Here is a 14097-nt window from a genome sequence, read left to right as displayed (position 1 = left end):
AATGGCCATGTCAGTTTTTCCCTCACCAAAATTTAACATAAGTTTGGAGCGTTATTTAACCTCCTTCGCGTCACGCTAGTATGACATGGTTGGTTCCAATGGATTCCTTAGGTTTTATAGTTTCACATGATTCCAGTGTCTTTACTCTAGTTTTAAACCGAGCCTGCTACAACCTAAAAATTGAGAGCTGCGCTAATGCGTTACAGAAATTACTGGCGTTAAAATGAATTTGCGTTAATGAGTTATTATTGCATTAACTTTAACAGCCTTAGTAATAGGCATTAAGGCCACTGAAGTCAGGCAGTAGAGAAACTTGGTCGTAAAACACTAGACACACACACGCAATGAAACAGAGTACAGTTGAAGTTCTAGCTGTGTGTGTGTGTAGTATAGCGTACAGTATATAGGAGTCAGCATGCAAGTGCCAGAGTTTGTGTGTGTGTGTGAGATGTAATCGAGGTGATGATGTATTGTTGCACACATGGATGACAGGGTAATTGATCCATAGTGGGGGCGTGATTGTGCGCGCGTGTGCATGTGAGGAGGCCCAGTGCCAGTCATATATCATTTCACCCAGTGAGCTAATCTGTTACTCTGACAAAGAGTTCAGATTACTGATCGCTCCTCTCCTTTCCGTCCTCCTTCAACACTCTCCTCTTTTACACTTTTCCTCTTTTTTTCTCACCCTCTGTGTCTTCATCTCTCATTCTTTGATCCCTCCATAGTATCTTCCTCTCTCTCTGTCTGTCTCTCCATCACTTTCTCTCTCTCTCTCTCTTCAAGTAACACGGGTGAATCATGGATAACCTAGCCATGGGATTTGTCTTCTGCTGCACCGTTCACTGGCAGCATAGTTAAACTGAGCATGTGGACTGCAAGATAACAAATAGAGACACACATGCATGCAAGATCCCAGGGCTGCTTGGAAACCCTCAAAAATCAACCTAATTCCTTTGGGATCTGTGGCATTTGCACACATCCATCCATCCTCGCCCACACACACACACTCTAGTTGGTGGCCTCCCAGTGACACAGAGAGGGATTTAAGATGTGCCAATCACAGACCCTTGTGCATTTCTGTCACAGAATAGATAGTCGATTCCCACAGAGAGAAGCTTTGCAGACCACATGACAGCGGAGGAGAGGCATGTTGTGTGTGTGTGTGTGTGTGTACACGGAGTAGCACATGCTAGCGCACACACAAACACAACCACGTGGAAACTAATAGAGCAGCTCAGAATAATCTGATCATGTTCGCTTGTCACACATTTCCTTCAATCACTGAAGTGAAATCAGCTCAACGTAACAACTGAAATGGAGAAAAATGTTGCCGGACTATGAGATAATCCTTAAAGGCCTGAGGAGTTTGCCACATGGTCCTCCATATACTCATAACAACTAGAGCTGTTATTTATTCTAGACAATGTACCATGGGGCAGCTGTCACATACAAAACCTCATAGAGAAAAGTTGTTTTTTAAGTTTTAGGTGAAGAGACTGCCAATATTCTATATTTTTGTTATTGTTCACAAATCCCACAAAAAGCCCCAAACCAGCAATATCTCAATATTTTACGACTTCCTCGGCCTGTCTGTGCCTCTCAGCCCATTGGTTCCTGAAGAAGTAAACCTTTCAAGCAGACCGAGTATTTACAGCCACAGGACGGAATATGTGGGATTGACTCAAAATAAACTACAGGGCCCATGTTCATTGCATCATGTGACCAAGTCAGGCTGCTCTCATACACCATTCGTAGCTACTCACAAAAAGTAATACACTATATATATATCCCACAAAATCAATTAATATGTAATCCACCTAATTGTGAACCAGGAAGTATAAAGCCACGTAGGGAGGAGGTCGAGGTGGATGGATTGCCCAGGAGACCGACATTCGTGTCCCATGTGAAACCAGAAGTCAACATTGATTTTATTTGTAATTTGTAACTTTCATACTTAACTCACGCCACTTCTGGAGTCATTTTAACCCAAACCAAGTAGTTTTGTTGCCTAAATCTAACCAAGTCTATTTCCCTTGGCTGCCATCTGCCATCGCAAAGCGTGCCCAGTACAATATGTGATTTAGACATGATTTTCATGTAAAAACATCGAAGTATGAAAGCTCTTTACTCAGTATTATGTGTGCACATGTGCCTTAACCTAACCAAGTAGTTTTGTTGCCTAAACCTAACCAAGTCGATTGTTTCCTCAACCTAACTACCGGTAAGTAGTTTTGTTGCTTAAACCTAACCAAGTCAATCTTTTCCTAAACCTAACTAAGTAGTTTTGTTGCCTAAACCTAACCAAGTTTTTTCCTGTGAAGACAGAAGTTTATTTTGAAAAGACTGTATGCATGTAAAGAGCGGAAATTGACACGTGTTGCTGGACATTCCTAGGAAAACGCTCGAAAAATGAGGAATAACTTTTTGTAAAATATAATATGAACCATTGTATGAGGATATGTTGACCAAGTTCAACGTTGTGGCTCATTTAAGTTTTTTAAAATAACAATTTTGTACAACAATGGAGATACAAACAAGTAAGCTACAGTATATCAGGCTATGGCTCCAAAGTCAATACTTGTTAGTAGGATCAGTTAATTGTTAGTTTCGGTCTTTTCATGGGATTTGTTGCCACTGCGGAAAATATAGAATAACATGAGGCTTATCCTTTAAGAAAAATGCATTTTCCTTTGGCTGCCATCTGTTACAATATATTGTAACTGCCATCACAAAGCGTGCCAGGTACAATACTGCATAACATTTGATTTTCATGTAAAAACATCAAAGTAAAGATGAAAGCTTTTTACACAGTATTATGTGTGCACATGTGCGTGCGATTCAAAGCCTTGCCAGATGACTCTTATTACCAAAACCATGTGGCACAGAGCGCCGAGTGCATCGCTTCATTTGCAATAAACACACAGAAACACACAGAAACACACACTTTGTGTTCTGTGTTGCATTGGCAGGCAGTAATACCAGCATTAGCATATGAAAGACGGCAGCTGGAAGGTGTAGCTGTCACTGTTGTTGTTGCTTGTTGCTTGTTGTGTTATCCATTTGGATGGCAGCTCCTCTGTTCTTGCTAACCCTCGCCTCGCTAACGTTCGCTGTTGCATTCCCTCCTGTCTTTCTGTGTGCCTCCTTCTGTCTGTCAGTCATGCTCCTTTTTTCTTCTCCTCCATGTATGACTAATCACATCCCTCGGGGGGAACGAAAGGGACATACGGTACATGCATGTATGAACCGTGGACACTCATTACAGATTACAAAAATGATGTATTGTTTGGCATATTTTATTCCATTTTTCTTGGTCAAAATTCAAACATATGCTGACTTTCTGGAAATCCTAAAAGCACCCCCCCCCCCCCATCTAGAAATCTCATAATTTGTAAAATTGAAACAGCTGAATAAGCCTTTTTTTTTTTTTTTACTCGAGCAGTGCTTCTTAGAAGAATGCGGTGTAAAAAAAAGTTACAGTAGATCACTTATCACAGGCAGTAAGTTGAGTTGAAAGACAGAGCTGCCCTCGGCAAAGAACACTTTATCTCAGATAGCAGCGGGGTGCAACCTACCATCTGAACTCTCGCTCCTCTTGTCTGTTTCTCTCTTTCTCTCACTCAAAGATGTAAATGTTCAAACAGACTAATTCCTTCAAAGCTCCCGATGAGCATGAAAGACCCGTCTCCGCCCTCATTGCTAATTGATGGCCTTGCATCGCAGCATGAAAGCTACATGGGCCTTGCTTGAGACTCTCATTAGCGGTAACTACTCTACAGTTATCTGCATTAACATTACATTACAGACATCCTAGAGACGCACCTCGTGTTGATCCACTTTCACTCTAATTCTGTCACGTTAAATGTCATTTACCGTATGTGGAAATGAGCTGAATGATCTCTGAAAAGAGTCCCACTGTTATTCAGATGGTCAGACTAATGTTGCTCTCCTTTCCTTGTGACTGGTCAAACCACAGCAACACGCTTCTTTTTCAGCTTGAGCCTTTCCCCCGTGGGAAAGCCAGTCTGGCATGTGACCACAGGCAGTCATTGAACTTCAGACTCATGAGCAACATGACAGAGTGACTGACAACATGTCCCAGCTGGTATGGCAGCACCTGGAGATCCTCCAGGGAGAGACCTGGGAGGACGCCGCTTTTAGAAAAGAACATCTATGATGCCACCTTTAACCTGGAGGAACAGGGGGATGAATGAATGCAGGTGAAGATGCATTAGTAGTTTTAGTAATATAACCCTAATAGCGATGCACAGAGCCAACTTTTTCAGTCCCGATACCGATAGCTATGCCTTGGCTTTGGGTATCGGCCGATACCGAGTACCGATCCGATACCAGTGTTTAGTTAATAAGCTGTATGTTTCACTGTGTGGAAGTGACTGGGATCATTCTTTTATGTTCAAGGCAACATCAGGCCTGACTTTAACCTAGTTTTCCTAACCTAAAAACAAAATGGCCTTTGGTTTTCTTCGTCAGTTTAGTAAACCGAGACTCTTTTAAGTGTTGTTTTCAGCTCCTATACCTACCAGCCGGAAAGTCCCATGAAAAGCTGCTGTGGACACTGGTGAAGTGGCACTTGACGTTACATCTTTTACCAACTGATACACTCGCAGCGCAAATGAGACACACATATTTATCATTCACATTCACAACTCTGTTACCCATTACTCATGAAAATAGTAATTTTTTGCCTTTTATTGGCCTGGCTATTTTCTGTAGTTATTGTCAAATCTGGTGTGCGAATGCTAGTTTACTATCATCGCTTAATGTTATGGTGTCACTGATGCTATTGTGAATTTGCGCTTGTTCAAATATAAACTCAGTGGTCCAATGCTCACATACATAGGCTTGAGGACACGCTGGACCGCAGCTTCATCACATCCAGTTGACTTTGATAAACACAGCAAGGAGGAAATGAAGAGCATCGTGTCACTATGTGATGTTCTGTTCTGCTGTGTTCTCAAAATGTCACTTCTTTACGCTTCATCAGGCTTTATACTAACTTAGACACAACGGGAGTGCACCAGGGACACCTCTACAGGAATACACTGTCCTCAACAGGCAAAGACCAACATTGTTTCTTACAGTAGGTCTATACAAGTTTGATATTCGACCAACTTTTGCATTCAGTGTCAAACATGGAACTAGTGTGATGTTTTCAAAGAATTTATACAGTAATTAGAATAGAAAACGCTTATGCGTGTTGATAAGGGATTCAGTGACACCAGTTTGTCACACATGGGCCGCTCTGGAACAAGAAGAGCACCCAGAGTGATGATCCTTTAACTTATCAGATATCCATGTGTGATGGGAGTCAGTTATCCCATACATAAAGAATGATATGCACACCAGCTGGAGAGCTCTCTCTCAGTGCAACGAGAGACTTGTTTCCATGGCTATTTGAAATATTCAGTGGTGAAGTGGTGAAGATGATGGCACTCGTTCACGAGGCAGTGCAAATAAGAGCTCTAGTTAATGTTTTTCACAGTTACTGGGGAACAATAGAGAGGAACAGAGAAACTGTCTGAGTATCTAAGAGACAAATAGAAAGATAATTTGTTTGTTTGTTTGTTTGTTTTCCAATCCTTAGAAAAACTCAAAAGTCAACTTCCTCTCTCTACTCTCTTCGCCATGTGTCTTGACCAGTGGGCAGCCTACACGTCTGAAAAATGAAGCCAATGCTGAAATGCCTTAAACTTGCATTCTTTCTAACAGCCAGCAGGGGGTGACACCTCTGGTTGCAAAAAGAAGTCTGATTGTATAGAAGTCTATGAGAAAATGACCCTACTTCTCACTTGATATATTACCTCAGTAAACATTGTAAACATGAGTTTATGGTCTCAATCGCTAGTTTCAAGTCTTCTTCAATACAGCATGATGTTCATTTAGTATATTATGGTCCCATTTAGAGTCAAATAGACCATAAAGCAGGGTATGCTTTAGGGTGTGGCTACCTTTTGATTGAAAGGTCAATACCACGGCGTTGTCCTGTCTGGGAGTTGTCAGTGTTTTCATTTTACAACTTTAACCCTTTCACATTGTTTTCAGTTCATAAAAGTTAATTATAACCTTTTTGGTTGCCTAAAAATGTCTTATTCAGCATTGGGTTGTACTTAGCTGCACACTCTCGTGTCACTTCGGGTTGCAAATAACCAAGAGGGCGACGGCCACAATGTCAAACTCAAGGCTTCAAAACGGCAGTCCACAAACCAATGGGTCCACTTCTTATATACGGTCTTGACCTCTTAGCTCCACTCATCTGAGCAGCCGGGGTTTTGGAGTCCCGTTTTATAATCTTCTGAGCACAATGAGATACAGGCGTTATAATGCAACAGCCACTCATAATCCAAAAGCTTTTCAGGAAAAACAACAGCCATAAAAATCTGGGATTATGTTGTTCCACGCTACCGGTTCAGGGGCAGGAATATCTATCGCTCCTTCTGTCTTTCTTTTTTTAATCCTCTCTCATTCTCAGTTTTTCTGTCTCTCTCTCTCTCTCTCTCTCTCTCTCTCTCTTTCTCTATCTCTCTTTCCTTCTCTAAATCTCGTAAACAGCTTTAGTTGGATGGAATCAGACAGAAAAGGCTCTATTTGGAGGCTGAAGAGCACATTTTTCAAACGCTTTTGTCAGGTTTATACTATACTATAGTACAGTTAAGAGAGAGAGAGGCAGAGAGCGTGTAGTTTCTTAGGATTTAGAGGCTGTTCTTCCACTTGCATTGAAAAGTATTAGTAGATATTGTGCCCTTAACCCATCCCTGCATCCACCACCCTGCTACACTGTGTACATAAACTGGATTAGAGGGAACTGACACAAACACAAGTGCGGATGCACGCCTTTAGCTTTACATATTTGAGCAGCACAGCTGGATATTTGGCCCAGGCGAAATGGGATTAAACTTTTACTGTCTCCTCAATTCCTGGTTTTTATGTTGGTGTGGCTCTCTCATCCCTGTAAAGCCTTACAAGGAGAAGGCAATTGTTTTTAAACTCCTTGTGAACATGGTCCGCTGAACAAAAGTGTGTCCAGCCCGGATTCACGTTCATACGGGTTTAAATTGCCTGATAGTGAGACAACATCCCACCCATACAGATGTGTGTCTATAACCCCACAGAGGCATCACTGTGCAAAGCACGGCCACTGAAAGCAATTCAGTCTGTTTGTATATGCTGCCAGTGGGACTACACTGCATTCATTCATCCTTCTCACCCCTCCTCTCCCACCTGCTTCCCCCTCACTTCTCTCCTCCGACCTCCTCATTTCCCCCTGATGACAACACCTACACATGATTAATGATAATCCATGCCGGCCATTGGCTGCGAGTTGGGAGCATTTTATATGAGGCAGCGGGGATAATTTCCACTCACTCTTTCTCTGCTCCCAGTTGTGTCTTTTACTCAACTGACTCCAGCTTACTGAGGAAAAAGACACCAGAGGGAGCCGAGATGAAAGACACTTTGGAGAGGAGAAAACCAGTGAGCCCACATTCCCTGCTACTAATAGCACTATTTTGAAGAAAAATCAGCTCCGAGCACGAGTAGGAGGAGGCAGACGAGGTCGGCGGTTATAAATGTCATCTAGTGGAGAAATATGATTATTTTCATTCCTTTTTGGCCCAGTTTAAAACTCCTAAATGCATCTTAATCTGAAGGGGTTGAAGGAGCATGAGCAGTAGGCAGGGCTGGTTCATGGGATGTCAGTGCTGGTAAAATGAGTCTCTTAAAACACCTCATGTAAAGAAAAATGAGTTGTTATGCAACCTTAAAGAAAGAAAAGCACACAGGAGTTGTGTTAAGTGTCACTATTTGACTATTTGTGTGATTTTAGGGCCCTCTAGTGGTGATGTCTGCAAACAACCAAAAGTTGTATGTTGATGGAAAGGTAATGAAAAAAGTTACTCTAAACTAAAAAAGCTGGTTATTTACATTTTCACAGATGAATATTATTGTCATTGTATAGTATGTGTTATGAGGAGTGTTATCTAAAGCACACCTGGTAAACAGGGGTGTAGGGGGATAAAAATAAAATCATGTATTGGTCATGGACCTTCGTCAGGCATCACATTCACAATGTGAACCAACACGTTTTTATACTAAAGCCCCAGGCTGTAACAAACAATAAAATGAGACTGTTAACACATCAATATGACTGACTTTTTTGTTGTTTGGTACATTGATCATTTCTTTGCCTCCAACATTTGTTAGGCTCTTTATTTTATACTTTCAAGAACCAATTGTTTCCACTATTTTTACATCTGTCTTCTTCATTAGTGGATTATATTATTGGCCACATGTTGTGTAACTTTAGACTATTTACTTGAGAGTTTTAACTTGAAATATTGACAGGTATTTTGTGGAATATTACTTCATATTTTCTTCATATCATTAGCAGATGTATGATTTGTGTGTCTTCAAGGACATGGAGATTATGAAGTAGTGTTGTACTCTGCAGTACTCGAGATTGGTCTCAAGACCACTTATTGAAGGTCTTGATCTCATCTCTTGAATCAACCTCATTTTTACTCGGTCTTGTCTCGGTCTTAGACAAAGCGGACTCTTGATTTTATTTCAAGACCGGTCAAATTCCCACACATAAAATTCACCTCCGCAATGGCTTTTGATTATTTTATCAAGACATTTCTCATGGTACACTTACACACAAATACAGTATATATGTGCTAATAAAAGACATGAATGAAGAGGAATCTTCATTTGTTTTCTGTGGTGTTATTATGGGAATGTGGATCTTTCAGATGCCTATATATGGTTAGCTTGTTCCACATTTTATCGTAAGTATGTCATGCAGTGTGGGACTCGCACTGGTCTGGTCTTGGTCTTGACTTGGTCTCAACCCCTTAAAGTCTCGGTATTGATAAACTCTGTTCTTGGTCATGACTTGGTCTCGGTTTAGGTGGTCTTGACTACAACACTGTTATGAAGACCTATGAGACATAGACTTACTATTTTCAGATCTACCTCCCTCATCCCCTTTTCTTAACCGTTCTTGTTGATTAGAGCTGCAGCTAATGATTATATTCATTATTGATTCATATATCAATTGTTTTCTCGATTAACTGTTTAATCGTAAATGTCAACACATTGTGAAAAATGCCTATCCCAAGTTCTCAGAGCCCATAGTGACATTTTTTTCACACACACATTGTCTGATCAACAGTCCAACACCCAAAGATATTCAGTTTACCATCATATAGGACTAAGAAAACCAGAAAATATTCATGTTTGAGGAGCTTGAAGCTATTTTCTGTAGATGAATTAATCAACTAATCATTACAGCTTTATTCTTGATAAATTGCATGTTTTGCATCCCCCATCTAATATTTTTTTTTCTCTTTTTTAAAGCTATTTTTTTTATTTAATTTGTTCTATTTTCATTAGTATTCAACAGATTTCTACATATATTGTCTCATGTTAAGGCAGATTTTTTTCCTCAATTACTGGTGTGTTCATTCGGGTGTCAGGTGTTGTTGTCTGTTATCACATTTGATGCATGATGAAGGTATATGGCCAAAACATTGTGTCTCTAATAAATTCAGACCTTTCCTCAAATTTCTTCAAGCATTTGGACTGAAAATGAGTCCAGATGTCGTCGTCTCCATTCTTTTAACCAAACGAGGTTGATGAGGTGGATTTCCTTCTGTTCCTTGTCATCAGCATTCCTCACGTTTCCCATGAGATCACCTCTTACAAACAGTGATACACCTGCAGTTTGTACTATGTGTGTTACACCACTAGGTGTGGCTGTGTCCTCACATTTTAGCTGTGTTAATGCCATAAGGGTGAGGTGAGGACATGTAGCCCACCTCCTCTCTCATGAGTAAACTTCCTCTGGGACATGATGGGTGACTCAGTATAGTTCACCGCCGCCCCGAGCTTGTTCTCTTGTTTTCTGTGTTCACTGATCCATAATGACTAGGGGGAGAAAAAAGATGAGAAATGCCAGAAATGGGTTTCATATTATTGATATAGTGAAGTTGTGTCCTGAAGGCAAAGTTTAACCACAACGCTGAATTATATAAGCTTTGATAAATCAATGAAAGGCTTAGGTCATTGTATTTGCACCGTCAAATTTATACTTTTTTGTGCTTCTGCAACTTTGTTGATCATCATATTATCCTTTCGAAAGGTTTATATGTCACACTGGACAATGTGATGCAATGTCAGCATAGTTTGTGATACTGTATGTCCCGTAATTTATTTTTACACAACAATAGTAGATGAAAGGTGTGTCGTACTCCATCCTTATACTACCATCTATAGTTTAAATGGTAGTATAAGGACTCTAAAGACTATAAACTTTAGTGGTGTAAGAATAAAAGTGCAGCCTTTAAACCCAGTAGTACACTGTATAATGGTGATATGACACTAGAGTCCACTGTATAACTCATTTTTGGTTGATGATGCAAACCTCTATGTCACATTGCCCCAGGCCCGTTTTCCAGTTTGTGTGCACCGTTTTGCAATCCATTTTCACAGTTTAATTATCTTTTCCAGCAAATCTGTTCATGGATTTCTTCCTCGGTTTATTCTACCATGTGACACTTGTACTATTTGACATTTAACATGAAAAATGTGAGTAGATTCCTCTTAACTTTCAAACAATTGCACCCTTGAAAATTAAATCCGGGGATTATTTATGGTCAAGTTCTGGTTGGTCTTTAGCAGTGTAAAGGCAAACATCTGCATCATAGAGTACCCATGATAGTTGCATCAACGTTAAGTGGATGGTGATGCAACTATCTACTCTAACAATAATATAAAAGCCATCATTTTCAATGGATGGTGTTTGGTGTAGTGCCATGACATCAAACTAACAAACCTTTTTTACCAATTCCTTTTTGAGCTTGTTGTCTGTTGCTTCCACACAATCAGCCTCCCTCTCTACAATAAATCACACAACAGCTATTCTCGACTACTTGCCCTTATTATTATATGTCATCAACCCAGTGAAAAATCACTCCATATGTCTAAATTACTGTGACAAAGTCTAGATTATTTGTAGCAGTGTGGGTGTTAACAAGATTTCCCCTTGAGGCCGTACAAACTTGTTGTACTGTATGTTACTGAGCCCACACTGGAACCTCTTCCATTTGGAGCTACTGAAGATGCTCAATATTAGCATTTTACTTCTGTACTGAAATTCAGTCAGGCTCTGCCGTGGTGCTAATTTCTGGACATACCACTCATCCGTTGTTCTTGCTGATGTTAAGCGATTAGCTCAATGAATTAAATTAATTCTATATTGGTGAAAAGAATACTTTAATTATCCTTTTTTTCCCTGCGACTCTCATGATAGAAAACACAAGTTTTTCTAGATTTAGAAAGTAGCACATTGAAATGTAGTCACGCCTCCTTGTGAAATAGGTGGTGCTGGATGCTTGGTGGTGTAGGTACTACTTTGGCTTTCATTTGCTGACAGTTAATTCAAGGGATTATATCTGTACCATCCACTCCTGTCTCACAATTGACTACAAACCATGCAACATCTCTTTTGTGGAGCAGTTAACCTCCAGCAGAGAAAGGTGTTTTAGATTGGATGGTGCTCAAAAGTGTGTGCTGTCAAGATGAATTATCATTGGTCAACGGCATGAATTTACATATGAACGTTTTTGAAATGTCACTGTTAGAAATATTAGTGCTGTTAGACACAAGTTTGATTCATTTAGACTCAAAACTGACTCTGTGTACACTGATCCAAGTAAATATTAAAAGTTCCCAACACTATAGATGAATCCAAACAATCCAACCATCTAAATCTACAAAATCAGCATGATGCACCACATAGTATGGTGTCACCGTGACGTCCCACATTGGTTTGTGGACTGCCGTTTTGAAGACTCGAGAATTTTGGCGGTTGTGTCTAGAAGGTAACCCACAAGGGAAACTCTCGCGAGATGGTTAAGGTTAGGTATTGATCTCGAATAATTAAGGTTAGGAAAAGTCTTCGGGCAGCAAGTCTCGTAAGAGTTTTTGCAAGTTTTTGCAGATTTTAGATCAGATTTTTCAATTTGCTGGTTGTCTTTTAAGACACGACCCATTTTGGCCGTCGCCATCTTGTTTTTTTGCAACCATAAGTGACACAAGAGGGTGGAGCTATGTACAACCGAATGCTGAATAAGACATTTTCAACGTGACCAAAAAGGTTATAATTAACTTTCATAAACGGCAAACACACTGTGAAAGGCTTAAAGTTGTAAGAGGAAAACACGGACAACTCCCAGACCGAGCAACGCCGTGGTAGCGACCTGTCAATCACAACGTAGCCACGCCCTAAAGCATACCCTGCTTTATGGTCTATGTTACTCTAAATGGGACCATAATTTACGAACATCATGCTGTATCGAAGAAGACTTAGAACTTATGATTGAGACCATAAACTCATGTTTACAATGTTTACTAAGATAATAAATGAAGTGAGAGTTAGGGTCATTTTTTTCATAGACTTCTATACAGTCAGACTTATTTTTGCAACCGGAGGAGTCGCCCCCTGCTGGCTGTTAGAAAGAATGCAAGTTTAAGGCTCTTCAGCATTGGCTTCACTTCTCAGACCCGGATGTAGCCCACTGGTCAAAATAGCAGTTTATAGAGGGACAGAGGGAGAATGATGGAGAGTATGGGTGTTGTATATCCATATCATAGACTGTCTATGGTCAATATGCAGGGTTATGGTTCCCTCTGAATTGCAGCTGCACTTCAAATGTTCATCTTTCTCCAGTCCAGTCGACACACATCAGCCAGCAGCTCCCTCCTCCCAGACAGCTTACAGAAATAGCATCAGTATTCTATGGGACTGGGAGGTGCCACTGTGCACCGTTATATCTGAAACTACAGTATGTGGGTATTACCATGGAAACTGCAGAGAAACTGTCCAAATTACTGTCAAAGAGCCAGAATACAGAGATGTAAAATACAGTCAGTTTTGTCGTGGCTCAAGCCTCTCAACAACAAAGTCTTTGTTTTGACTCTTTTTTATTTTCCCACATGGGAAGCAAAACCAGTGCAATAGAAATCTGCCGCTAGCTGTTTTTCTTTGGGTACAATAAAACTTCCTGTTTGACTTTATAAGGAACTCTGTCTTGATTAGCATGTGTGTGTTTATAAAGTAGGCTACTGTGGGTTAATAATATGCCTACTGCATGCTATGAAATGCTCTTCTTACCCTGTGTTTTTACTGTGTGTACTGCACTCTAGGGTGAATGAACTTACGACCTCATTGAGAGAACGGCATGTTAAAAACTCCAAATCCCTGTGGTGGAATTTCCTGTTGCACTGTGGGAAAAAAAAACTTGGGTCAATGTCCATTTTATTACACAACAAGGAATAACAATAAGAATAAGAATAATAGCGTACTACTAACCTACTACTACTACTACTACTACTACTACAGCAACAACTACTACTACTACTACTACTGATAATAATAAGAATAAGAATACCAATAACAATAACAATAACAATAACAATAAGAGAAGTATTCATCTCAGATTTTACAAAACACTGAATAACATTCATTACTTAGATAGATAGATAGATAGTAACTTTATTGATCCCGAGGGAAATTCAAGTTTCCAGCATCACAGTTCCATAGTGCAAAACATGTTAGTAAAAAGGCAATAAAAAAGTTATTAGTGCAAAGTACAAAGTACAAAAAAATATACCAGATATAAAAATACAAAGAGATGAATTAAACTGTTAAAACTGAATATAGTGCAGGGTAACAGCTGTGATACAGGACTATTAAAAAAGTGAATATAGTGCAGAAGAGACTGTTAAAAAGGAGTCTAGTGCAGGGTAACTCCAGTAGCTTAGTCTATGAAAGTGCACTGTGTGCATTATTATCTTTGTGTGAGATAACGGAAAATGCAACTAATGGTGACAATTTAAATGACAGACCACCTCTTTATACCAATGATGTCATTATTCTCTAACCGTAAAGGGGAGGGGTCATTGTAACGGTTGAATCCTCTCAGCCAATAGCGTGCAGGCGCTGCAATCTCAAACAGTGAAGACTCTGTGCTGCATTCAGGTGTAGTCGGGAATTCTCCCAATGTGGTATGCATCTGA

This window comes from Sebastes umbrosus, chromosome 6, assembly GCF_015220745.1.
Source record: "Sebastes umbrosus isolate fSebUmb1 chromosome 6, fSebUmb1.pri, whole genome shotgun sequence".
NCBI classification, from domain to species: Eukaryota; Metazoa; Chordata; class Actinopteri; order Perciformes; family Sebastidae; genus Sebastes; species Sebastes umbrosus.
This window is presented reverse-complemented; position numbering follows the sequence as displayed.